At 50.6% G+C, this 24,456-nt stretch overlaps 1 protein-coding gene across 5 annotated transcripts in view; it reads right to left on the bottom strand.

The window, feature by feature from the left end:
- LOC140899145 (discoidin domain-containing receptor 2-like) overlaps nt 1-24,456 on the bottom strand; it is a 158,714-nt gene that overhangs the window by 108,180 nt on the left and 26,078 nt on the right. The window contains exon 1 of one of the 5 annotated variants that reach the window (XM_073314067.1): nt 3,684-3,782. The exons of the other annotated variants lie outside the window; for them this stretch is intronic. The gene's annotated coding sequence lies outside the window, so the exon portion shown is untranslated. Of the gene's footprint in view, nt 1-3,683; nt 3,783-24,456 lie in introns of those variants that run through there. 5 annotated transcript variants of the gene reach the window in all.

Genomic DNA, 24,456 nt, shown 5'->3' with positions numbered 1-24,456 from the left:
GGAGCATGTGGTTCGAACATCCCTTAGGGGAGGATCTATAAATGGAGATTCCCTATGTCCTAATAAGGAGGAGAGGATGGAAAATGATAAAATACAGGGAGGATCTGATGAGAAACAGTCAAATGAAAAGAAGTCCCATTCAATTACGTCATGCAATAGGGGACAGACAAAAAATGACAAGTTTTAAAAATGCTTATATACCAATGCTAGAAGGCTAAATAATAAGATGGGTGAACTAGAGTGCCTAGTATTAAATGAGGATATTGATATAATAGGCATCACAGAAACCTGGTGGAATGAGGATAATCTATAGGACACAGTAATACCAGGGTACAAAATATATCGGAAGGACAGAACCGGTCGCGCTGGTGCGGGAGTGGCATTATATGTGAAAGAAAGCGTAGAATCAAATGAAGTAAAAATCCGAAATGAACTAAATTGTACTATAGAATATCTATGGATAGTAATTCCATGGTTGAAAAATAAGAATATAGCAGTAGGGCTATGCTACAGACCACCTAACCAGGATGGTGATAGTGACTGTGAAATGCTCAGAGAGATTAGAGAGGCTATTAAAATAAAAAACTCAATAATAATAATGGGGGATTTCCAACTATCCCCATATTGACGGGGTACATGTCACCTCAGGAAGGGATGTTGAGATAAAGTTTCTTGACACCTTAAATGACTGCTTCTTGGAGCAGCTAGTCCTGGAACCCACAAGAGGAGAGGCAATTCTTGATTTGGTCCTAGGTGGAGCACAGGATCAGGTCCAAGAGGTGACTATGGCTGGACCACTTGGTAATAGTGACCATAATATAATTAAATTTAACATTCCTGTGGCGGGGAAAACTCCACAGCGGCCCAACACTGTAGCATTTAATTTCAGAAAGGGGAATGACACAAAAATGAGGAGCTTAGTGAAACAGAAATTAAAAGATACAGTACCAAAAGTAAAATCCTTGCAAGCTGCATGGAAACTTTTTAAAGACACCATAAAAAAGGCTCAACTTAAAAGTATACCCCAATTTAAAAAACATAGTAAGAGAACCAAAAAAGAGCCACAATGGTTAAACAACAAAGTAAAAGAAGCAGTGAGACAAAATGGCTTCCATTAAAAAGTCGAAGATAAATCCTAATGAGGAAAATAGAAAAGAGCATAAATTCTGGGAAATGAAGTGTAAAATATAATTAGAAAGACCAAAAAAGAATTTAAAGAACAGCTAGCCAAAGACTCCAAAAGTAATAGCAAAATTTTTTTTAAAATACATCAGAAGCAGAAACCCTGCTAAACAACCAGTGGGGCCACTGGACAATCGAGATGCTAAAGGAGCACTCAAAGACAATAAGGCCATTGCGGAGAAACTAAATGAATTCTTTGAATCGATCTTCACTGTTGAGGATGTGAGGGAGATTCCTAAACCTGAGCCATTCTTTTTGGGTGACAGATCTGAGGAACTGTCCCAAATTGAGGTGTCATTAGAGGAGGTTTTGGAACAAATTGATAAACTAAACAGTAATAAGTCTCCAGGACCTGATGGTATTCACCCAAGAGTTCTGAAGGAACTCAAATGTGAAATTGCAGAACTGTCATCTGTCACCTATTATTTAAATCAGCTCCTGTACCAAATGACTGGTGGACAGCTAATGTGACACCAATTTTTAAAAAGGGCTCCAGAGGTGACCCTGGCAACTACAGGCCAGTAAGCCTCACTTCAGTACCAGGCAAACTAGTTGACACTATCATAAAGAACAAAATTGTCAGACACACAGATGAACATAATTTGTTGGGAAAAAGTCAACATGGTTTTTGCAAAGGGAAATCATGCCTCACCAATCTAATAGAATTCTTTGAGGGGGTCAACAAGCATGCGGACAAAGGAGATCAGGTGGATATAGTGTATTTAGATTTTCAGAAAGCCTTTGACAAGGTCCCTCACCAAAGGCTCTTAAGCAAAATAAGCAGTCATGGGATAAGGTTCTCTCATGGATTGGTAACTGGTTAAAAGATAGGAAACAAAGGGTAGGAATAAATGGTCAGTTTTCAGAACAGAGAGAGGTAAATAGTGGTGTCCCCCAGGGGTCTGTACTGGGCCCAGTCCTATTTAACAGATTCATAAACGATCTGGAAAAAGGGGTAAACAGTGAGATGGCAAAATTTGCAGATGATAACTATCTTGAGTAGTTTTGTAAGTCCCAGGCAGACTGTGAAGAGCTACAAAAGGATCTCACAAAACTGGGTGACTGGGCAACAAAATGGCAGATGAAATTTAATGTTGATAAATGCAAAGTAATGCACGTTGGAAAACATAATCCTAACTATACATATACAATGATGGGGTCTAAATTAGCTGTTACCACTCAAGAAAGATCTGGGAGTCACTGTGGATAGTTCTCTGAAATCATCCACTCAATGTGCAGCAGCAGTCAAAAAAGCGAACAGAATGTTGGGAATCATCAAGAAAGGGATAGATAATAAGACAGAAAATATCATATTGCCTCTATATAAAACCATGGTATGCTCACACCTTGAATACGGCATGCATATGTGGTCGCCCCATCTCAAAAAAGATATATTGGAATTGGAAAAGCTTCAGAAAAGGGCAACAAAAATTAAGGGTATAGAACGGCTTCCGTATGAGGAAAGATTAATAAGACTGAGACTTTTCAGCTTGGAAAAGAAGCAACTAATGGGGGATATGACAGAGGTCTATAAAATCATGAGTGGTATAGAGAAAATAAATAAGGAAGTGTTATTTACTCCTTCTCATAACACAAGAACAAGGGGCCACCAAATGAAATTAATAGGTAGCTGGTTTAAAACAAACACAAGATTGTATTTTTTCATGCAACACTCTGTCAACCTCTGGAACTCCTTGCCAGAGGGTGTTGTGATATTCTATAACAGGGTTCAAAAGGGAGCTAGATAGATTCATGGAAGATAGATCCATCAATAGCTATTAGCCAGGATGGGCAGGAATGGTGTCTCTAGCCTCCGTTTGCCAGAAGCTGGGATTGGGTGACAGGGCATGGATCACTTGATGATAACCTGTCTGTTCATTCCCTTTGGGGCACCTGCCATTGGCCACTGTCAGAGGACAGGATACTGGGCCTGAGGGACCTTTGGTCTGACCCAGTATGGCCGTTCTTATGTTCTAATGCTGCCATCATGGGAACAGCTTACAATGAAGTCAAACATCTTGCTCTGGATAGACAGCTGTGGGGGGAAATGGGTTGCCTCATCTCCCACCAGGCACAGGAGATTCTAAGTATAGCTGAGGCCCGAGCATGTCCCACTGAACGTGGGCCATCCAGCCTCACATTTCCACTAAGCAAGAGACTGTGCAAATCCAGTGGGCTCCTGACTGAATGGCATCTCCATGCATCTCCAAATCTTCATGTGACAGCACGAGAGAATTGTGCTTTGGGCCCAGCTGGACGCCCCAGCACAATAAGGAAACCTTTCACCGCCCAGAGTTACAATATTTGGAAGAAAAGGCTATTTTCACCAAACATGACAGGCTATTACAGCTTTATTGTGAAATATGAGCCATCTGCATTTTAGCTACCAACAGAAACACTTAGCGCAAAAGTTCGAGCAGCAAAGAGGGGTGGGAAGAGAGGGAGAGAGAGAGAGTTAGTTAACGGACACTCTAAAGCCAAGTACCTGGAAAAGGCCCTACCTGCCCAGCTCAGGGTCTCTTCACCAGAGGGAACCACTGAACTAACTCCATTTAGCCAGCTGGGCTGCAGCTTTCCGCCAGAACACGATATGTTCAAACTTGACGAACTCCTCCCCACACCCTGCCTTTGTCACTGCTGTTCCTATGGCAACTCCAGACGGACCAGATGGAAACGAAGCTGTTTTCTAGGCAAATCTGTCCTCTTGGATTCCTCTGCTCTCCCCCACTCCTTGCTCCAATGCATTCCCTAAGGGCTGCTCTGTTGGCTCGAGGCCCGGACTCTGCCTGGACACAGGCCAAACTTTGAATACAATGTAGTAAAACCACAACATATAGCTGCTCTCCTGCTCAGGAAACAGGGCCCATGTAGTCCCAGGGAAAAGCCAAGCCAGTCTGCACTCTTGCATTGCAACAGAGAGCCGACTGACAGCGTCTTGTTTAACTCACAGGCCTAGCCATGCATCTGGGTGGAAATATGTAGCACAGACGGCCCTAGGATTGATTTTTCCCCCCTCTTGCTTTTTGAAGGTGTGCTGTAATGCTGGGGTTCTCACAACAAATTTTTTGGTGGGCTCAGAGAGCTGCCGCCGGCGTGCCGCCAAAGATGGGGCGGGGAGAGCCGAGCTGCCGCCGGCGTGCTGCCAAAGTATCAAAGGTCCGGAAGCGCTTCTGCGGCCGTGCCCGCGGCCCTCCTTCGGCCGCGCTCCTCCTGCCGCACACCCCCAGGGATGGTCGTGCGCACCCCACTTTGGAGCCCACTGTCCTAGACAAAGGAATGTGGGTTTCCCTCAATGTACAGATTAGCAGCACACAAAGCCATGGAGCTAAATCAGTGGGGATTATCCTGCAACTGAACTCAAGACCCACAATTAACATGTCCCCTGCACCCCTGAGAGACACAGGAGACTCCATTTTTATCCATCACCTCAGGAGACAAAGAAACCAAGCGATCCGATCGCTGTCTTCGGCCCTGGCCAGGCTGGCCTGTGGAAAGCTGGAAAGGAGACGGGGGTGACAGAAACCATCCTGAACACCGACTGGATCTTGCTGGGTTACGGTTTAGACATTTAGATGCGCATTGTCACTTTTATGTGCTTGTAACCGTCTCTGCCTTTATCCCTTTTCCTTGGTATCACCTGACCAGGCTCTTTGGTTAATAAACTTGTTTCACTTTTACTATGAACCAGGTCAGTGCTGGGCTTGAGGGGAAGGTGTGTTTACCCAGGTACATTAATAAGCTGTGGCGTAGCGACTCTAACAGAGCAGCGAAGTTCCTATCTTCTGTGACTGCACCGTGGCAGGGGCTCTGCCCTGCAGAGAAACAGCTCTGAGGAGCTCGGGGGCAGGAGTTCCCTGGCTGTTACCTGCTAGGTGAGGTCAGGGCCAGGAGAGCCTAGAGGGGTTTGCTGGGGAGGCAGACAGGCTGGTGTGGCAGGGAGCTGACACACAGTCTAACGGCCAACAAAGTTCCCTCTTGCTGCAGCAGAGGGGTAACACAACAGTCCCAGCTCTGGGTACCCCAGCAGCATGTTACAGGGGGCTTGTGAACCCAGGAAACAGAACCATGACAGGAGCCAGACTAAATGCAGAATGCTCACTGCCAGCTGATACGGGAGAGATCGCCAATCTGGCTGCACTGAGAGCTAAATACAACCCCCACTTCTCAGCCAAGCCTTCCCACACCAGACCCTCATTCTCATACTTCTGGAGTTATAGGAAAAAGCCAGAGCATCTAAGCCTGTCCCCCGGGGGCAGGGAAGGGAGAGAGATGGTTGTCATCATATTTACTTGTGGGCAACACTCCAGTACTACAGTGACAGATGAGCCAGCCTGGACCCCAGAGAGAGAGAGACTGAAGCTGCTGCTGAGACATATGGCCTGCAGAGCTCTCTAGCACGTATGCTACAGAGGGCTTCTCCAAACTCGCCCATGCAGCTTTCCGAGTCCTTTCACTCTGCTTTAGAGAGAGCTGCGGTAGCAGCAGGAGTCTCATGCCTCTGCAGTCCTCTTACAGTCAACCAGCACTTAGCAGAGCTTTGTTAAACTGTCTCAGTTGGTTCTAAAAGCGAGCCCGTAGGCTGCATGCTCATTGCCCCAGGTCAGGGTTACACAAAGCATTCCCTCTCTCCTCGTACACAGCTGCAGCGCTGCAATGGGACCTCCCCAGTGAAACGCAGTTCCCAGCAGGAGGGGATACACAAGAGGCCAGCTCCATGCAAGGAATTTGCTGCTGAAGTAGTGACCCCTCTGAGCTCAGACAGAGAGAGCCTGTGTTTTAACCCTTATAGGCCTGCACTAGTTTGGGGTGCGTTTGTCTATGCCCAGTTTTCACACTGCTGCCGCAGGGCTTGATTCTGTGACAATGCTGCCTTGTGTGAATGCCCTCGGCAGGATGGTCTCTCCGTATTAGGACGGCCAGCAGCAGACACCCTGATGGGTGGGAGTCACAGCACACAGCTGGAGGAGGAGCCCTGTTATCACACCTGTTGCTGGCACTCTTTGCGTCTGTTTCACAGTGCAGCTTGTTAATAGACTCTGACAATGTGCCAAGTCAGAGCCTGCTGGAACAAAGAGCAGACAGATACAAGCCGACATTTCAGCAAGTCCGAATTGCTCGTATGACCTCAGGCTCCGTCTTCTACCCCCCAGTACAACTTGTGGACTCCCAGGGTGCCAGTGGGGTAACTGTGCATCACTACAGCACGACACTCCCACCCCAAATCTGGTTCCAACCAAAGCAAATCTTACGAGAGCCTGTGTCTTGAGAGCCACAGTAAGATGGGCACAAAGCTGAAGCAGACCATGAGCTCCTGCGATGGTGAGGAAGGAGAGAAATGCGAAAGGGCAGGCATTCGGCTCAGCCCATTGCAGAGGTACACGCACAGCCCAACACTCTGGAAGACGAGAAAGGGCAGACTTTTGAAACAACTAAGAGTGACCAATGCAGGGGGCTAGGAAATGCAGACACCAGCCAAATCCGCCTCTAGCTGACATCCTAGCACGAGCGGAGAGCACAAGAGCTTTTGTACAGCAACTGCCAGAGAAGCCTCCAAAACACAGCCCCGGGGACCTGGCTTTGAGATGGAAAACACGCAGTCTGCACTTAGGTTCATGAGAGGCTGAGGACAATAATTTTGATATTGCTGCAACTCCCTGATAAGCAACTGAGCCTTCAAAATATCCAGAAAGCAGCCTGTCCAAGCAGGGCAGCCCTTCAGCTCTCTTTCCTGACACCGCGTGGAAACAACAAGGCAAATGAGGCTTTGGCGCTGCTCTTGGGAATCCCTCCGGATTGTGGAATGCAGCTGGCTGTTTGGTATCCTGCCCAAACAGCCTTTCTGCACAATGGGAAAGAGATTTTAACCGTCCAGCAGAAAACCCACCTTTTCCCCCGACACGTTACTGCATCTGATGTAGTTCTGTGTTCATACAACACTCAGAGACATATTGAAAACTGGAAACGTGGCGACACGAATGTGAACTGAAGATCACAACAAACAGCACAGGGGCGCCTGGACCGACTGGGTTAGCTGGTATCACAGTTCATTCATTAGAGCTCTCTACCTTTTAATTTAAATGAAGCTCATGCACCATTTCAAAATTTCCCCTCTGCTACACCAGAGCATTGCAAAATGCAGGGACCTCACCACAGAATTTTGGTCCAGCTTGCCAAGGAGTAAATCAATCCTTGGTTATGGAGGCCTATGGGTTTAAGCTGCGTCCTCAGCTGGCTTCTGTCCATGTTTGCACTTCAGTCATCGCCTTTGCTAAGCAGGGAGGTCTCCAAGCCACTGTATGTTGCAATACCCAGTTTTGTCTGAGGAAATAACTAAGCGTTGCAGAAGGTCCATCCCAACAGAACTTTTAGAAGAAAACCGGTCTGCAGCCTGGCAGAGCCATGTGCCAGTCACTGAGCAGCCATAATACAGATGCATGGTGGCACTTCACTTAGCTGGTTTGGCCATTGACATGGCCTCCTCACTGAGCCCCAAGGCCATTTCCAAAGGAGCTATCCAACAAGAATGGGCCACGTTCTCCTCTAAGGAAAAGGAAAAACTACAAGTTCAGTGTGCTGCATGGGCTACACCTCTGTATCAGCCGTCCGACCTCAGCAGCACTCTGCTGCCGATGGGTGGGGCATATTCACATGAGAGATCCGAGGGGACTGGCTGTTTTCATTGTATCAATCCATCTGGTTGGGGAAGATGTCCCGCCCTATTCTGCAGCCTTTCAAATTCCAGCTGGGAGATCCTAGGGAAGAGAACATTTTTTGCTTTGCCTTCCCCTCCCTCCCTCCCTCTGTCCTCTCCCCTTTCTCGTCTCTCCAATCTACAGCCTGCCGACACAGTGCAATCCTATTGCTGCATCATCTTACTGAAATCTCTTCACTGGCTGAAGCTCTGGGCAGCCCCATTTCAGGCTCTGGGTACAGAACAACTGGAGCTGTGCATTCCTGCAGCCAGGCTTGAGCAAAGTACCCAAACTCCAAGAAGGGAAGTCAAATCAGGTCAAGCAGACGTCATCCACACTGGGAGCCCTTCCAAAGAGCCTCCCAGAGACTTGCTGCTTTAGCCTCGGACAAGCCCACGCTTCCAAATCTTGGAAGCAGCTCCGCCCAGTTTAATTACTTGCTGGTATGTTCTGTGGGGTAGCAGCATTAGTTCAGAGAGGACCAAGACTTACAAAGCTCCACACTTGAAACCTGAGGCAAAAAGCAAGTTCTACGCTTCAAATGACACTTTGCAAACCCTTTGGGACAAGGACCATGGCTTCCCATGGGTATATACAGTACCTAGCACAAAGGGACCTTTGGGAGCAATATTATTAATAAAAAACAAAAGCCAGCAAGCCTAGCTGGGCTTCATCCAAGAGTTCTGAACAATCTCAAGTGTGAAATGGCTGAGCTGCTAACAAAAATATGTGGTGTTTTCCACCTGCCTCTGTAAAAGTTTGATTTGTGTGTAGGGCACCAGGCTCAGACTGGGGAGATGAGGGTTCATGTTTGGTCAGAGAGGGCAGACGCAGAGCTCAAGAAAGAGAGAGGAACCCCTTGGAATATTGGCTGAGTCCCTCCCAGTGAAATCAGAGTGTCTCGCTGGGAAAGGGGTCCTCTGCAGCTCTGGAGAGTCTGATTGGTAAGGAACAGGAAGAAGTGACTTGAAATCAGCCAGATGCACCAAATATGTTAACTGCCTTTTAAAAAGGTGATCCTGGGAACTAGAGACCAGTGAGCAAAGACACTTGGTTGAAACGGTCATTTAAAAAAGGTTTATGAAACAAGATCAGTAAGACATGAGCGAGACAGACCAGCATGGATGGTGGTGATGCTGCTCAGAGGATGAGGTAGACATTCAACATTTCTTTTTTACCCTCATGAGGCCCTAGGCAGTGATGAGCTGCCAAAATCTTAACAAACGGTTCCCTATAAAAAGTTCTGATGTAAGGGATGTGCCCCAGTATGTATTTTTTGTACCAACAGGGTTACCATACGTCCGTATTTTCCTCCTGGACAGCGATTTAAGAACCAAAAGCCTGACCTGTCCAGGAAAATACGGGTGTGCGTTAACCCTGCCTAAAGTTCTTTTTTAAAAAGATGAGCCTGAGCTAGAAACAAGCTCCGTTTCACAGGTGTGGGTCCCCACCACACCCTGGGGGTGCACTAGGGTGACCAGATGTCCCGATTTTATAGGGACAGTCCCGATTTTGGGGTCTTTTTCTTATATAGGCTCCTATTACCCCCCCACGCCCATCCTGATTTTTCACACTTGCTGTCTGGTCACCCTAGGGTGTGCACGTGTGGGTCCCAGCTGCTCCCTGCCCCCCTCATTGAAGCAGGTGTGCAGGGTTACTGCCCTGGGAACTGCAGGGCACCAGTGGACGTGGGGCCAGCTGCAGACAGGGGTGTGGGGCAGGGCTAGCTGGAGGCAGGGGGTGCTGGAGGCAGGGCAGGGGCTGACTAGAGGTAGGGACTTGCTGAAGGCAGGGCAGGGGGGTGCGGGGCTGGAGACAGGAGGTGTGGGGCTGCCTGGCTTCGGGCAGGGCTGCAGGGGGGTGCAGCAGGGCTTGGCTGGAGACAGGGGGTGTGGGGCTGGCTAGAATCAGAGAATCATAGAATATCAGGGTTGGAAGGGACCCCAGAAGGTCATCTAGTCCAACCCCCTGCTCAAAGCAGGACCAATTCCCAGTTAAATCATCCCAGCCAGGGCTTTGTCAAGCCTGACCTTAAAAACCTCTAAGGAAGGAAATTCTACCACCTCCCTAGGTAACTCATTCCAGTGTTTCACCACCCTCTTAGTGAAAAAGTTTTTCCTAATATCCAATCTAAACCTCCCCCACTGCAACTTGAGACCATTACTCCTCGTTCTGTCATCTGCTACCATTGAGAACAGTCTAGATCCATCCTCTTTGGAACCCCCTTTCAGGTAGTTGAAAGCAGCTATCAAATCCCCCCTCATTCTTCTCTTCTGCAGGCTAAACAATCCCAGCTCCCTCAGCCTCTCCTCATAAGTCATGTGTTCTAGACCCCTAATCATTTTTGTTGCCCTTCGCTGGACTCTCTCCAATTTATCCACATCCTTCTTGTAGTGTGGGGCCCAAAACTGGACACAGTACTCCAGATGAGGCCTCACCAATGTCGAATAGAGGGGAACGATCACGTCCCTCGATCTGCTCGCTATGCCCCTACCTATACATCCCAAAATGCCATTGGCCTTCTTGGCAACAAGGGCACACTGTTGACTCATATCCAGCTTCTCATCCACCGTCACCCCTAGGTCCTTTTCCGCAGAACTGCTGCCTAGCCATTCGGTCCCTAGTCTGTAGCGGTGCATTGGATTCTTCCATCCTAAGTGCAGGACGCTGCACTTATCCTTATTGAACCTCATCAGATTTCTTTTGGCCCAATCCTCCAATTTGTCTTGGTCCTTCTGTATCCTATCCCTACCCTCCAGCATATCTGCCACTCCTCCCAGTTTAGTATCATCCGCAAATTTGCTGAGAGTGCAATCCACACCATCCTCCAGATCATTTATGAAGATATTGAACAAAACCGGCCCCAGGACCGACCCTTGGGGCACTCCACTTGATACCGGCTGCCAACTAGACATGGAGCCATTGATCACTACCCGTTGAGCCCGACAATCTAGCCAGCTTTCTACCCACCTTATAGTGCATTCATCCAGCCCATACTTCTTTAACTTGCTGACAAGAATACTGTGGGAGACCGTGTCAAAAGCTTTGCTAAAGTCAAGAAACAATACATCCACTGCTTTCCCTTCATTCACAGAACCAGTAATTTCATCATAAAAGGCGATTAGATTAGTCAGGCATGACCTTCCCTTAGTGAATCCATGCTGGCTGTTCCTGATCACTTTCCTCTCATGCAAGTGCTTCAGGATTGATTCTTTGACCCTGCTCCATGATTTTTCCAGGGACCGAGGTGAGGCTGACTGGCCTGTAGTTCCCAGGATCCTCCTTCTACCCTTTTTTAAAGATGGGCACTACATTAGCCTTTTTCCAGTCATCCGGGACTTCCCCCGTTCGCCACAAGTTTTCAAAGATAATGGCCAATGGCTCTGCAATCACAGCCGCCAATTCCTTTAGCACTCTCGGATGCAACTCATCCGGCCCCATGGACTTGTGCACGTCCAGCTTTTCTAAATAGTCCCTAACCGCCTCTATCTCCACAGAGGGCTGGCCATCTCTTCCGCATTTTGTGATGCCCAGCGCAGCAGTCTGGGAGCTGACCTTGTTAGTGAAAACAGAGGCAAAAAAAGCATTGAGTACATTAGCTTTTTCCACATCCTCTGTCACTAGGTTGCCTCCCTCATTCAGTAAGGGGCCCACACTTTCCTTGGCTTTCTTCTTGTTGCTAACATACCTGAAGAAACCCTTCGTGTTACTCTTGACATCTCTTGCTAGCTGCAGCTCCAGGTGCGATCTGGCCCTCCTGATATCATTCCTACATGCCCGAGCAATATTTTTATACTCTTCCCTGGTCATATGTCCAACCTTCCACTTCTTATAAGCTTCTTTTTTATGTTTAAGATCCGCTAGGATTTCACCATTAAGCCAAGCTGGTCGCCTGCCATATTTACTATTCTTTCGACTCATTAGGATGGTTTGTCCCTGTAACCTCAACAGGGATTCCTTGAAATACAGCCAGCTCTCCTGGACTCCTTTCCCCTTCAAGTTAGTCCCCCAGGGGATCCTGGCCATCCGTTCCCTGAGGGAGTCGAAGTCTGCTTTCCTGAAGTCCAGGGTCCGTATCCTGCTGCTTACTTTTCTTCCCTGCATCAGGATCCTGAACTCAACCAACTCATGGTCACTGCCTCCCAGATTCCCATCCACTTTTGCTTCCCCCACTAATTCTACCCGGTTTGTGAGCAGCAGGTCAAGAAAAGCTCCCCCCCTAGTTGGCTCCTCTAGCACTTGCACCAGGAAATTGTCCCCTACGCTTTCCAAAAGCTTCCTGGATTGTCTATGCACCGCTGTATTCCTCTCCCAGCAGATATCAGGAAAATTAAAGTCACCCATGAGAATCAGGGCATGCGATCTAGTAGCTTCCGTGAGCTGCCGGAAGAAAGCCTCATCCACCTCATCCCCCTGGTCCGGTGGTCTATAGCAGACTCCCACCACTACATCACTCTTGTTGCACACACTTCTAAACTTAATCCAGAGACACTCAGGTTTTTCTACAGTTTCGTACCAGAGCTCTGAGCAGTCATACTGCTCCCTTACATACAGTGCTACTCCCCCACCTTTTCTGCCCTGCCTGTCCTTCCTGAACAGTTTATAACCATCCATGACAGTACTCCAGTCATGTGGGTTATCCCACCAAGTCTCTGTTATTCCAATCACGTCATAGTTCCTTGACATCACCAGGACCTCCAGTTCCCCCTGCTTGTTTCCAAGGCTTTGTGCATTTGTATATAAGCACTTGAGATAACCTGTTGATCGCCCCTCATTCCCAGTATGAGGCAGGAGCCCTCCCCTCACAGACATTCCTGCCTGTGCTTCCTCCCGGTATCCCGCTTTCCCACTTACCTCAGGACTTTGGTCTCCTTCGCCCGGTGAACCTAGTTTAAAGCCCTCCTCACTAGGTTAGCCAGCCTGCTGGCAAAGATGCTCTTCCCTCTCTTCGTAAGATGGAGCCCGTCTCTGCCCAGCACTCCTCCTTCATGGAACACCATCCTATGGTCAAAGAATCCAAAGCCTTCTCTCCGACACCACCTGCGTAGCCATTCGTTGACTTCCACGATTCGACGGTCCCTACCCAGGCCTTTTCCTTCCACGGGGAGGATGGACGAGAACACCACTTGCGCCTCCAACTCCTTTATCCTTCTTCCCAGAGCCACGTAGTCCGCAGTGATCCGCTCAAGGTCATTCTTGGCAGTATCATTGGTGCCCACGTGGAGAAGCAGGAAGGGGTAGCGATCCGAGGGCTTGATGAGTCTTGGCAGTCTCTCCGTCACATCGCGAATCTTAGCCCCTGGCAAGCAGCAGACTTCTCAGTTTTCCCGGTCAAGGCGGCAGATAGATGACTCAGTCCCCCGGAGGAGAGAGTCCCCGACCACCACCACCCGCCTTCGGGCAGAGGGTGTGTGCGGCAGGGGTTGGCTGGAGGCAGGGCAGGGGGTGCGGCATGGGATGGCTGCGGGCAGGGGGTGCGGGGCTGGCTGCGGGCAGGGCAGGGGCTGCGGCAGGGGCTGGCTGCGGACAGGGCAGGGGCTGGTACGTGCACGGGGTGTGGGGGTGGCTGGAGACGAACCGGCTGCGGGCAGGGCAGGGGGTGCGTGCGGCAGGGGCCGGCTGCAGGCAGGGCAGGGGGTGCATGCGGCAGGGGCCGGCTGCAGGCAGGGCAGGGGGTGCAGAGCTGGCTGCGGGCAGGACAGGGGGTGGCTGGAGATGGGGGCTGGCTGCGGGCAGGGCAGGGGGTGCGGGGGGGGCTGGCTGCGGGCAGGGTGGTGGGTGCTCACGGGGACAGCAGCAGGATGCAACCCAGGCCCAGCAGAGCAGCTGGGGATCCACCAGGCAGCAGCCCCAGGGCTCGTGCCCAGGGCCAGGGGGCAGCCCACATGGTTCCCGCAGCAACGAACCGGTGCGAACTGGCTCCAGCTCACCACTGGCCCTAGGCCTTATTTACTGCTCACCAGCCAAACCCTGCCACAACATGGAATTACTCATCTCTTCGTGGGTTTCATTATAGCACTTATCAATGTAGTAACTGAGTGTCTCACAAATATTAATGAATCTATCTTCACAGTTCTCGTGCAAGTTAGGTGAGTATTATTATCCCCGCTTTACAGATGGGAAACTGAGGGGAAAATAAATGGTTACTTACTGTATCCTCCAGAGTGGACACAGGCCTGCATCTCAAAGAACCATGGATTACAGTAATAGCATGATGGTCCGAAATGGATGGATGGATGACCACGTGGCCAACCTGCAAATCTCTAATATGGAAATGTCACTGAGGAATGCTATTGACGTTGCTTGCGTTCTCATTGAAATGAGCTCATATCTCCTGAGGAGGCATAGCCAAAGCTGTCTCGTACGCAGTCTTGATATAAGATGTTATCCATCTAGAGACAGTCTGTGCAGAGACCACGGGTCCCTTCATGTGGTCTGCAGAGGATACGAACCGGTGAGGCAAAGCACAAAATAGTTTAGTTCTGTTTGGCTAAAAGGCTAGACACCGCTTGACATCCAATGTATGGAAGCACTGTTCCTTTGGGGAGGAATGCAGCTTAGTGAAAAACACAGGTAAATACACTGCCTGATTCAGATGAAACAGAGACCACCTTCAACAAAAGCTTTGGGTGTCATCAAAGCATGACCTTGTCTTTGGAAAACTGCATGTAAGGAGGCCCCACCATCAGGGCCTGCAACTCACCCACCCTCCTTGCGGACATAATGGCTATCGGGAACACAGGTTTCTGAGATAGGAGGGGCAGTGAACAGGAGGCAAGGGGCTCAAATGGAGGGCCCATTAGCACTGCAAGAACCATGTTTAATTCTCACAAGGGGACCAGCTCTTGAACCACAGGATATACACGGAGGAGTCCTTTCAGAAATCTTGTCACCAAGCAATTGGAAAAAACTGATTTTCCCTGAATAAGGGGATGAAACACTGGTATTGTTGTAAAATGCACTCTCAGTGCAAAGCCAGATATCTGCAGATGCTCTCGGTACTCCAAGGTGTCCTGGATGGAAGTCCCTGTGAGTTGGGTCCCATGGGCCAAGCACCACACTGAAAACCCCTTCCATTTTGCTAAGTAGGGCATCCTAGTGGAGGACTTCCTTCTGTTGAGTAGGACTTGTTGGGACAGCCACTGAGCACTGCTCTTCCTCTTCATTCAGCTATGCAGCAGCCATACTGTAAGGTGCAGGGAGCTGAGCGCAGGATGGACGGTGCGGCCATGGCTCCAAGTAAGCTGGTCGGGATGGAAAGGAAGCAGTATGGGAGGCTGACCTGAAAGAGCAAGGAGTTCTGAGAACCAGCACTATCTCAGCCACGCTGGAGCAAGGAGGATGTGCTTGGCCCGATCCATCTTGAACTTGAGGATGACCTGAGGAATGGTCAGAAAAAGGGGAAAGGTGTACAGATGAGTCAGCCTCACATCTGTCCCTGGAAAAATCATGGAGCAGGTCCTCAAGGAATCAATCCTGAAGCACTTGCATGAGAGGAAAGTGATCAGGAACAGTCAGCATGGATTCACCAAGGGCAAGTCATGCCTGACTAAACTAATTGCCTTCTATGACGAGATAACTGGCTCTGTGGATGAAGGGAAAGCAGTGGACATGTTGTTCCTTGACTTTAGCAAAGCTTTTGACACGGTCTCCCACAGTGTTCTTGCCAGCAAGTTAAAGAAGTCTGGGCTGGATGAATGGACGATAAGGTGGATAGAAAGCTGGCTAGATTGTCGGGCTCAACGGGTAGTGATCAATGGCTCCATGTCTAGTTGGCAGCCAGTATCAAGTGGAGTGCCCCAAGGGTCGGTTCTGGGGCCGGTTTTGTTCAATATCTTCATAAATGATCTGGAGGATGGTGTGGATTGCACTCTCAGCAAATTTGCGGATGATACTAAACTGGGAGGAGAGGTAAATACGCTGGAGGGTAGGGATAGGATACAGAGAGACCTAGACAAATCGGAGGATTGGGCCAAAAGAAATCTGATGAAGTTCAACAAGGACAAGTGCAGAGTCCTGCACTTAGGACGGAAGAATCCAATGCACCGTTACAGACTAGGGACCGAATGGCTCGGCAGCAGTTTTGCAGAAAAGGACCTAGGGGTGACAGTGGACGAGAAGCTGGATATGAGTCAGCAGTGTGCCCTTGTTGCCAAGAAGGCCAATGGCATTTTGGGATGTACAAGTAGGGGCATTGCCAGCAGATCGAGGGACGTGATTGTTCCCCTCTATTCGACACTGGTGAGGCCTCATCTGGAGTACTGTGTCCAGTTTTGGGCCCCACACTACAAGAAGGATGTGGAAAAATTGGAAAGAGTCCAGCGGAGGGCAACAAAAATGATTAGGGGACTGGAACACATGACTTATGAGGAGAGGCCGAGGGAACTGGGATTGTTTAATCTGCGGAAGAGAAGAATGAGGGGGGATTTGATAGCTGCTTTCAACTACCTGAAAGGGGGTTCCAAAGAGGATGGCTCTAGACTGTTCTCAGTGGTAGCAGATGACAGAACAAGGAGTAATGGTCTCAAGTTGCAGTGGGGGAGATTTAGGTTGGATATTAGGAAAAACTTTTTCACTAGGAGGGTGGTGAAACACTGGAATGCGTTACCTAGGGAGGTGGTGGAATCTCCTTCCTTAGAAGTTTTTAAGGTCAGGCTTGACAAAGCCCTGGCTGGGATGATTTAATTGGGGATTGGTCCTGCTTTGAGCAGGGGGTTGGACTAGATGACCTCCTGAGGTCCCTTCCAACCCTGATATTCTATGATTCTATGATGTGTGGGACGCCCACTAGCATAAGGCGTCTAAGGCCTTGTCTAAACTATGCACTTCTCAATCTAAGCTACGCAATTTGAATTACATTAATAGCGTAACTCAAGTTGACGTAGCTTAGCTCTACTTATCATGGGGTCTACACTATGCGATGTCAATGGGAGACGCTCTCCTGTCAACTCCCCTTACTCTTCTCAATCCGGTGAAGTACAGGAGAGCGACTGGCAGTCGATTTAGCGGGTCTTCACTAGACTCACAAAATCGACTGCTGATGCATCAATCACCGCAGTGTCAATCCTCCAGTAAGTGTAGACAAGCCCTAGGACTAGTGAGAAAGGCGAACCAATCTGAGCCACATCTGAAGAGGGCAAAGGACCTCTGAACAGGACCACCTGTGTACAAGTGGACATGTCGAAACAGGCTAAGACACATCTGGACGGTTGGGGAGGGCTGAAATTATAGACCGAGGCAGAACTGTTGAATTGCCTGGAAGTGATCGATCAGGAGGAACGCTCTTGACCTTGTGGAATCTAACAGGGCCCCAATGAACTCTATTATTTGAGTTGGAGCCAAGGCTGACTTTCTGGTGTTTAAAATGAGTCCCAGACAGTCAAACAAATGCAACATGGTGTTGATGTGGGCAAGGACTTCCTCTCTGGAGGCACCCCATCACTAACCAATCCTCGAGGTACAGCAAAATGTGGATTCCTTTCCTCCCGAGGTAACCACAGCCATGCATTTGGTGAAAACTCAGTGGGTAGAAGAGAGGCCACATGAGAGAACTGTGTACTGAAAGTGGCATTCTCCTCCAACGAAATGAAGAAACTTTCTGTGGCTCAGTAGACCCACATGTGAGAGTAGGTACCCTGAAGGTCCAGAGCTGCGAACCAGTCATTCTGAGACAGCACGGGGAGGATAGCGGATAGAGTGGCCGTGCAGAACCTCATGTATTTGATACATTTGTTGAGGCAGTGACAGAGGTGGATTAAGATTTATTGGGGCCCTGGACACGCAGAACATTGTGTCCCCCCCAAACACCACGGGACCCTGCCCCCTGCACCTCCCCTTCCCCCCACGGCCCTGCCTCCTGGCCTGGCTGGAAGCCAGACTGTGGTAAGAGCTGCCCAGGGAGCCTGGGCTGCTGTGGGGAGCCTTGGACGCTCCACCTGTCCTCGACGGTGCGCCCTTGGAGGTAGGAACACAGGCCGGGGGCTGCTCTTGGGCACCCTGGCTCCTCACCCAGGGCAGGTGGAGGGTCCAAGGCTCCCCACAGCTGCCTGGACTCCCTGGGTGGCTCTTACTACAGTCTAGGGTGACTATACGTCTGTTTTGGCCAGGACAGTCCCCTTTTTAAGCTCTGCCCCGGATGTCCCAACTTTTTTGGCAAAATTGGGCATTTGTCCATCATCAGTCGGCAAGAGCAAAGGGGACAAAAGTCCAGTTTTGCCAAAAAGGGGCTCGGTGGCCCCGAGAAGGGAAGATCTGATTACAAATACAGGGAGCAAAGGAGCAGTGTTTGTATATATTTAAAAGAGTGGGGGAATTTTGGCTGTCTAGAAGGCCCATTCAAATAGGGAAGGAATGAATCTGAGTGAGGATGAGAGGGGAGCAGAGAAAAGCCTAGACAACTTATACATAATGTACTGGAGTCTTTTTAAAGTCTTTTTAAAAAAACAGCTCTGGGGGAAAACCAGCTGTTTATTGAAGACAACAAAGGAACCGTGTACAGTTGCTGCACTTTATTTTACTGCTTTTATTGTTTTAAATGAGTTAGAACTGCCTATCTTATTGCGATGGGTTTAACAAAGAAAAACAGGTAATGATTTAAAATACTTCAATTATTCCTGTTTAACTTAGATACCAGACGTACATTTTCCTTTTTAAGTGGTTTGAGAAGCTGATGTAGTCAGAGCATCTGAGCACCGGCGGTGGAGCCAGAAAAACGAGTTCTCTTCCTCCCTAGGTGATCTTTGCTTGCTGCATAACTTTGCATTGTCTGAGTGTCCACATCATAAAATGATTTTTACTTACTTACCTCCCAGCAGGGAGTGAGGATTAATTATTTAGCTTTTATAAAGCAGCTTGAAGTTTAAAAACACTAAATAAAAGCGACAAATTTATTGGAAAAATACTGGATTGTAAACTGCTCAGGGCAGGAGCCTTGTCTTTTTACATGTCAGAGAATCAAACACGAATATAAAATAGGCAGCATAGAAATAAATATGAATGAAAATAAATGGTTCAACACACTAAAAACGTGGCTATCTTGTCAATAAATTATTTGCTTTTGATATAACAACCCTGCTGATACGTGGGACAGTAGTTTTGGAGCGGGTAGTTTCAGGTGCGTGAGTGTGGACAGCTGCGGCTGTCTGTACACATAATACAGGGTTATGCCAGAGAACTCTGCCTAAGTGCCAAATATTGTAATAGCTGAGACAAGAGATTTTTCATTAAAACAGTGTTGTCTATTGGTAAGTGTTGGAGACTGGCCATCAGGACTCTCGAGATCTCTAACTAGCACTGATTCGCGATTCACTTTCTGCTTGACTGTAGGCAATTCACTTAACCTCTGTGTGTTTCACTACACCCATGTGTAAAATGGGGAGAAGGAGAGGGGCTGGGGTGGGGGTAGCTCTGCGAGGGAGGGAGGGGGGAAGGAGCAGGTGAGGGGCACAGCTGCACGGGTGGAGGGAGAGGGGCTGGCAGTGAGGGGGAGCTCCATGCAGGAGGGAGGAGGGAAGGAGAGGGGCTGCGGGGGGGTGGGGGAGAGAGCTCCATGCAGGAGGGAGGGGGGGAAGGAGACAGGCTGGTGAGCAGGGCCAGCTCTTCGTGGGAGGGAGGGGGGAAGAAGAGGGACAGAGGCTGAGGGGGCAGCTCCATGCGGGATGGAGAGGGAAGGAGAGGGACGGGGGGGGGGGGCAGCTGCACGCAGGAGGGATGGAGGAGGGAAGGAGAGGGGCTGCTCCATGTGAGATGGAGAGGGGCTGGGGGGGGGAAAGGTCCATGCAGGAGGGACTCAGGAAGGAGAGGGACTCTGGGGGGCAGCTCTGCGTGGGAGGGAGGGGGAAAAGAAGAGGGACGAGGGAAGGGGCTGGGGAGGCAGCTCCATGTGGGAGGGATGGAGGGGGAAAGGAGGAGGAGGCAGAAGGAGAGGGGCTGAGGGGGCTGCTCCACGCGGGATGGAGAGGGGCTGGGGGTTGCAGCTCCACGTGAGAGGGAGAGGGACTGGGGGGCAGCCTCAGGAGGGAGATGGGAATATCTCACCCTAAGGTGTGATTGTCCTGCTCCTCTCTGTCTTCTTCCCCACAAGGCCCTGTCCCCTAGCCAGGCTGGACGCACACCCCGGGAGAGATGGAGGAGGAGGAGCAGGGGGCGGGGAGGGAGTTTGGTGATGGGGCGGGGTCCCCCAGTTGGCCAGGTCCCTGTGGGCCCATAAGGTAACCCGCCCCTGGGCGGAGAAGGTGAGAATGGGTCTCATCCCTCCCTGTGGTTTTGGTATCCGGAAGTACCAGGAGTAGAAGCCGTGGCCTCAGTGTTTCAGTGGAACTTCCTCCACCATTCCCAACGTCAGCAGAGAGCTGACCTGCTCAAGGAGCAGTGTCTCATGAGAGGGGTCCCTGAAGGATGGGGAGGGGGTGTGGAGAGGAACTGGATGGCGTAGCCTGATCTGACAGTGTCTAGGACCCAGCCGTCTGAGGTAATCAAGCCCCAAGCATTGTAAAAACAGGCCAGCCTATCCCCAAAGGGATGGGAGGGACAAAGAGGGCAGTGCAACAACTGGAAGAATGTTCTGGACCAAGGAGTCAATATGGGCACTTAGTAGGTGCCGGGAGGGTATGTGGACTGGCCAGACCCCAAGCCCGACTGCTTCCTCTTACGAGATAAATCCCTCTTTCTGGGATAGTCCCGCTGCCTTTTTTTTTTTTTTTTTGGGGGGGGGGGGAGGTGGCGAGCGCTGCACAAAGGAGTGCTGCGGGCGATATTGTTGCTACTGCTGAGCCCCATTGTGGTGTCTCTGCATGGATGGCGTGTACTCCCCCAAGGACCTCAAGGTAGCCCTGGAATCCTTAAAGGAGTGCAAAGTGTCATTGGTCTTCTCTGAGAACAAGGTCCGGCCATCAAAGGGCAAGTCTTCATTGGTTTGTTGGACATCCAAAGCAATTCCAGAGTTTTGCAGCCAGGAAGCCTCCTCAGAGTAACTGCAGAGGCCCTCAGCCTGGCCAAAGGGTCTGCAGCATCAAGCGTGGACTGCAGGGACGTTTTGGCCACTAAGCAGCCTTCTGTGACAAACGACCAAAACTCCTCACACAAGGCCTCGGGCAACGTGTCCACAAATTTGGAGCTGGCTGACCAATTGAGAAAGTCATACTTGGACAGCAAAGCTTGTTGATTCATAATCTTTACCTGTAGGGACAATGAGTTGCAGAACTTTCTGCCCAGAAGGTCTAATTTCTTGGAGTCTCTGTCCTTGGGGTTGGACTTGAAGCTACCCTGCTGGGCCCTGTCATTTATTGCTGTTACAACCACAGAATCAGAGATTGGATGGGAATAGAACTCTTCAAATCCCTGCAGAGGAACGAAGTAGCACTTCTCCATGCACTTAGCCACAGGCAGTATTGAGGCCAGTGTACTCCAGAGAGCTCTTGCCGGCTTGAGGAGCACATCATTAATTGGGAGAGCCGCTCTCCCTGGAATGGTGGGCTGCAGAATGTCCATCAGCCTGTGGATGTTCTCCTGGAAAACCTCTGCCTGGATTCTGAGAGATGCAGCTACATGGCATAAATGGTTCTGGTAGGTCTTACAGTTCTTTTGAATGGAAGAGGAGGATGAACCAGGCAGCACGGCATTGTCTGGAGATGATGACGAGGCTCTTGGCTGAGCCAAAGAAGGCTCTTGCTCCCGGGATGATGTACCTAGACAGGAGAACTCTGGTGGCTCCACAGGGAGGAAAACTGCCGATGCCTTGGCTTGCGGCTAATCTGCAGCCACCCAGGTCAATCTGGTGGGTGATCTCGCCTTTGAACGGGATGAGAGCAGGATCTCCATGAGCGAGGAGTGTCCCACTGAGTCCAGGGAGGCCACTGAGATGGGTAGGGCATTGATGGCTAGTAGGCCCTGGGCCAGAGACCTCTGTCTTAGCCAAGGGGCACATGACAACCCTGGGAGCCATACTGGCGGCCCTTGGAGCTCATCCCATCATGTGGAGCGGGAGGATGATGATGACCCCAACTCAAAAGCAGAAGAACCCCGAGACCTTGCAGACATGGGCAGAGTAATTTCCGAGGAAGCCAACAGGTGATCCAATTTGTCCGTCACCCAGAACGAGGCAGCATCAATGCTCCTGATAAAGGGGATACCGTTGGTACCGAATATGCCGGTGCCTCAGGCAGCCCTGGCCCCAGGGCACCCGAGTGCGCCAACGTTGAGGGTGGTGAAAGCCACCATGGAAGCATCTGTGGCATCAATTGTAGTGGGGCCAAGGACTAATTCTGGTACCGGCTCCATCCCAACTGCTGGGAAGGGAGTGCCTGGGTGCGGTGCTGAGGGACAAGATTCAGCAGCCTGCTCCAGCGGAGCAGCTGTTGAAGACACAAGCCTCAGAAAAGTCCTGAGCCAGCGGTGAGGATGGAACCGAAAGACAGAGCAGGTACTGGTACTTCGACGCAGTGGATACAGTCAGTACCAGCATTGCCCTCGTCAGTACCAGATTCAACGGATGCCCTGAGGCCAGAACCGGAGTCAACAGTATGGGTTTTCTGACCTCGCTATTTGGTACAGGGGAAGGGTCAGAGGTGACCATGCCATCCCGCATGCCAGAGCCAGTCCTGTGCCGATCCACGCTTTTCCTGGGGGAGGTCGAGGACTTGTCCGAGACCTGAAGAGGTCTTGATTGGTCTTATGAGACGTCCTCCTCAGCGCTGACAACAGAGAATGTCTTCTTCACCTTTCCCGAGAGGTGCCGGCCCCAGAATGAAAGGCAGCAGCAGTCTCCAAGCCTGAGGGTGACCTTCAGCCTGAGGGGGGCCTGGGTACCAGGTCAGGCCGCATGGCCTGTTCAAGAGGGTGCTGCTTGAGGCGCAGGCCCCATGCCACCTGAGTCCTTTTCTTGAACAACGTACACATCGAACGGTGCTCTTTAAAGTGGGTCTCGCCAAGACAGAGCAAGCACCACATGTGGGGGTCACTGTCGGGGATCACCCTTCTAGAAGAAGGGCAATGTTTAAATCCCAGTGAGGGCATCAACAGGGAATGCTATATAGCAACTAACGCTAACTACAATTACTAACTAACACTATCTAGCTATATCCAATAAAACTGATTAAGACTAAGTGCAAGGATGTGAGAATACAAGTACACAGAGGACTGACTCCAGGCATGGGTGGTGAGAAGGAAGTGAGAGGGGTCAGGGCAGCATCTCATATAGCCTGAGGAGGGGCCACAGCCACAAGGCAAGAGAACTGCTCCTCTAAGGGTTCTGGTAGGCAAAAGTTTCCGGCTCCGGCACACTGGGCACACACATCCCTAAGTGGAATACACGTCTGCATCTACTCGAAGAAGACAAAGGTATTTGCCTGAAGCTAAACAGTGAGTTAATAGCAGAGCCAATCGAATGCTCAGAATCTCCTGACTCCCAACCCTGGGCTCATTCCTCCAGATCACACTGCCTGGCTGCTAGTGAATCTGAGAAGCCACAACTCTGCCTCTGAATCCAGTTGCAGTTATCGGTGCTCAGCATTTCTGAAAGGGAGGCCCCAGTTGGCTCAAGTTTCGCACCCAAAATATAAGGAAAACAGTGAATGGCACCTTCAAACATCTGGATTAAAGTCACCTCTCCACCATCATGCAGGAAGCCTGTTGCAGGTACAGTATCCTAGTTGCATTCAACCACAAACAATCATTCTTTGTCTCCCTCCAGTCACCTGTCTTGTTCTCTACACACCTTTCAACTTCTTGAGTTGAATGAGGCTCACACACACACGCCTCATCCAGTGGTATACCCAGAGGTGAAAGTAAGCCGGTACGCCCCGGTACGGCGTACCGATAAGAGCCGGTGCGCCGTACCAGGACCGGCTTTCCCAGAGGGCGATTTAAAGCCCTGGGGTAGCGGCGGCAGGGCTGTGGCGGGGATTTAAAGGGCCCCGGAGCTCCAGCCACTGCTAGTGCCCCGGGGCCCTTTAAATCCCAACCTGAGCCCTGCTGCCCGAGCCCTGGGGTAGCGGCGGCGGGGCTCCGGAGGGGATTTAAAGGGCCAGGGTGGTAGCAGCGGCTGGAGCCCAAGCCCTTTAAATCCCCCCCCTGAGCCCTGCTGCCCGAGCCCTGGGCTGAGGGGGTGGGGGCTCTGACAGGGATTTAAAGAGCCCCGGAGCTCCAGCCACCGCTACTGCCCCGGCCCTTTAAATCCCCGCCGGAGCCCTGATGCCGAAGCCATGGGGTAGCAGCAGTGGGGCTCCGGGGGGCATTTAAAGGGCCGGGTCGGTAGCGGCGGCTGGAGCCCCAGGGCCCTTTAAATCCCCAATGGAGCCCGGCCACCACTCCCCCAGGGCTCATGCAGCAGGGCTCAGGCGGGGATTTAAAGGGCTCAGGGCTCCGGCAGCTGCTACCACAGTGGAGCACCAGGCCCTTTAAAGTTCTGCCGGAGCCCCGAGCCCCGGGGTAGCGGTGGCAGCCGGGAGCCCCCAGGGCTCCTCAGTGATTTAAAGGGCCCGGGGCTCTGCTGCGTAGCAGCGGCTAGAGTCCTGGGCCCTTTAAATCGCCCCCGAGCTCCCAGCCGCCTCTGCAGCTGGTAGCTCGGGGGCGATTTAAAGGGCCC

The sequence above is a fragment of the Lepidochelys kempii genome, chromosome 16 (assembly GCF_965140265.1).
Source record: "Lepidochelys kempii isolate rLepKem1 chromosome 16, rLepKem1.hap2, whole genome shotgun sequence".
NCBI classification, from domain to species: domain Eukaryota; kingdom Metazoa; phylum Chordata; order Testudines; family Cheloniidae; genus Lepidochelys; species Lepidochelys kempii.
The sequence above is the reverse complement of the archived record's forward strand: the minus strand, read 5'-3'. Positions and strand labels throughout refer to the sequence as shown.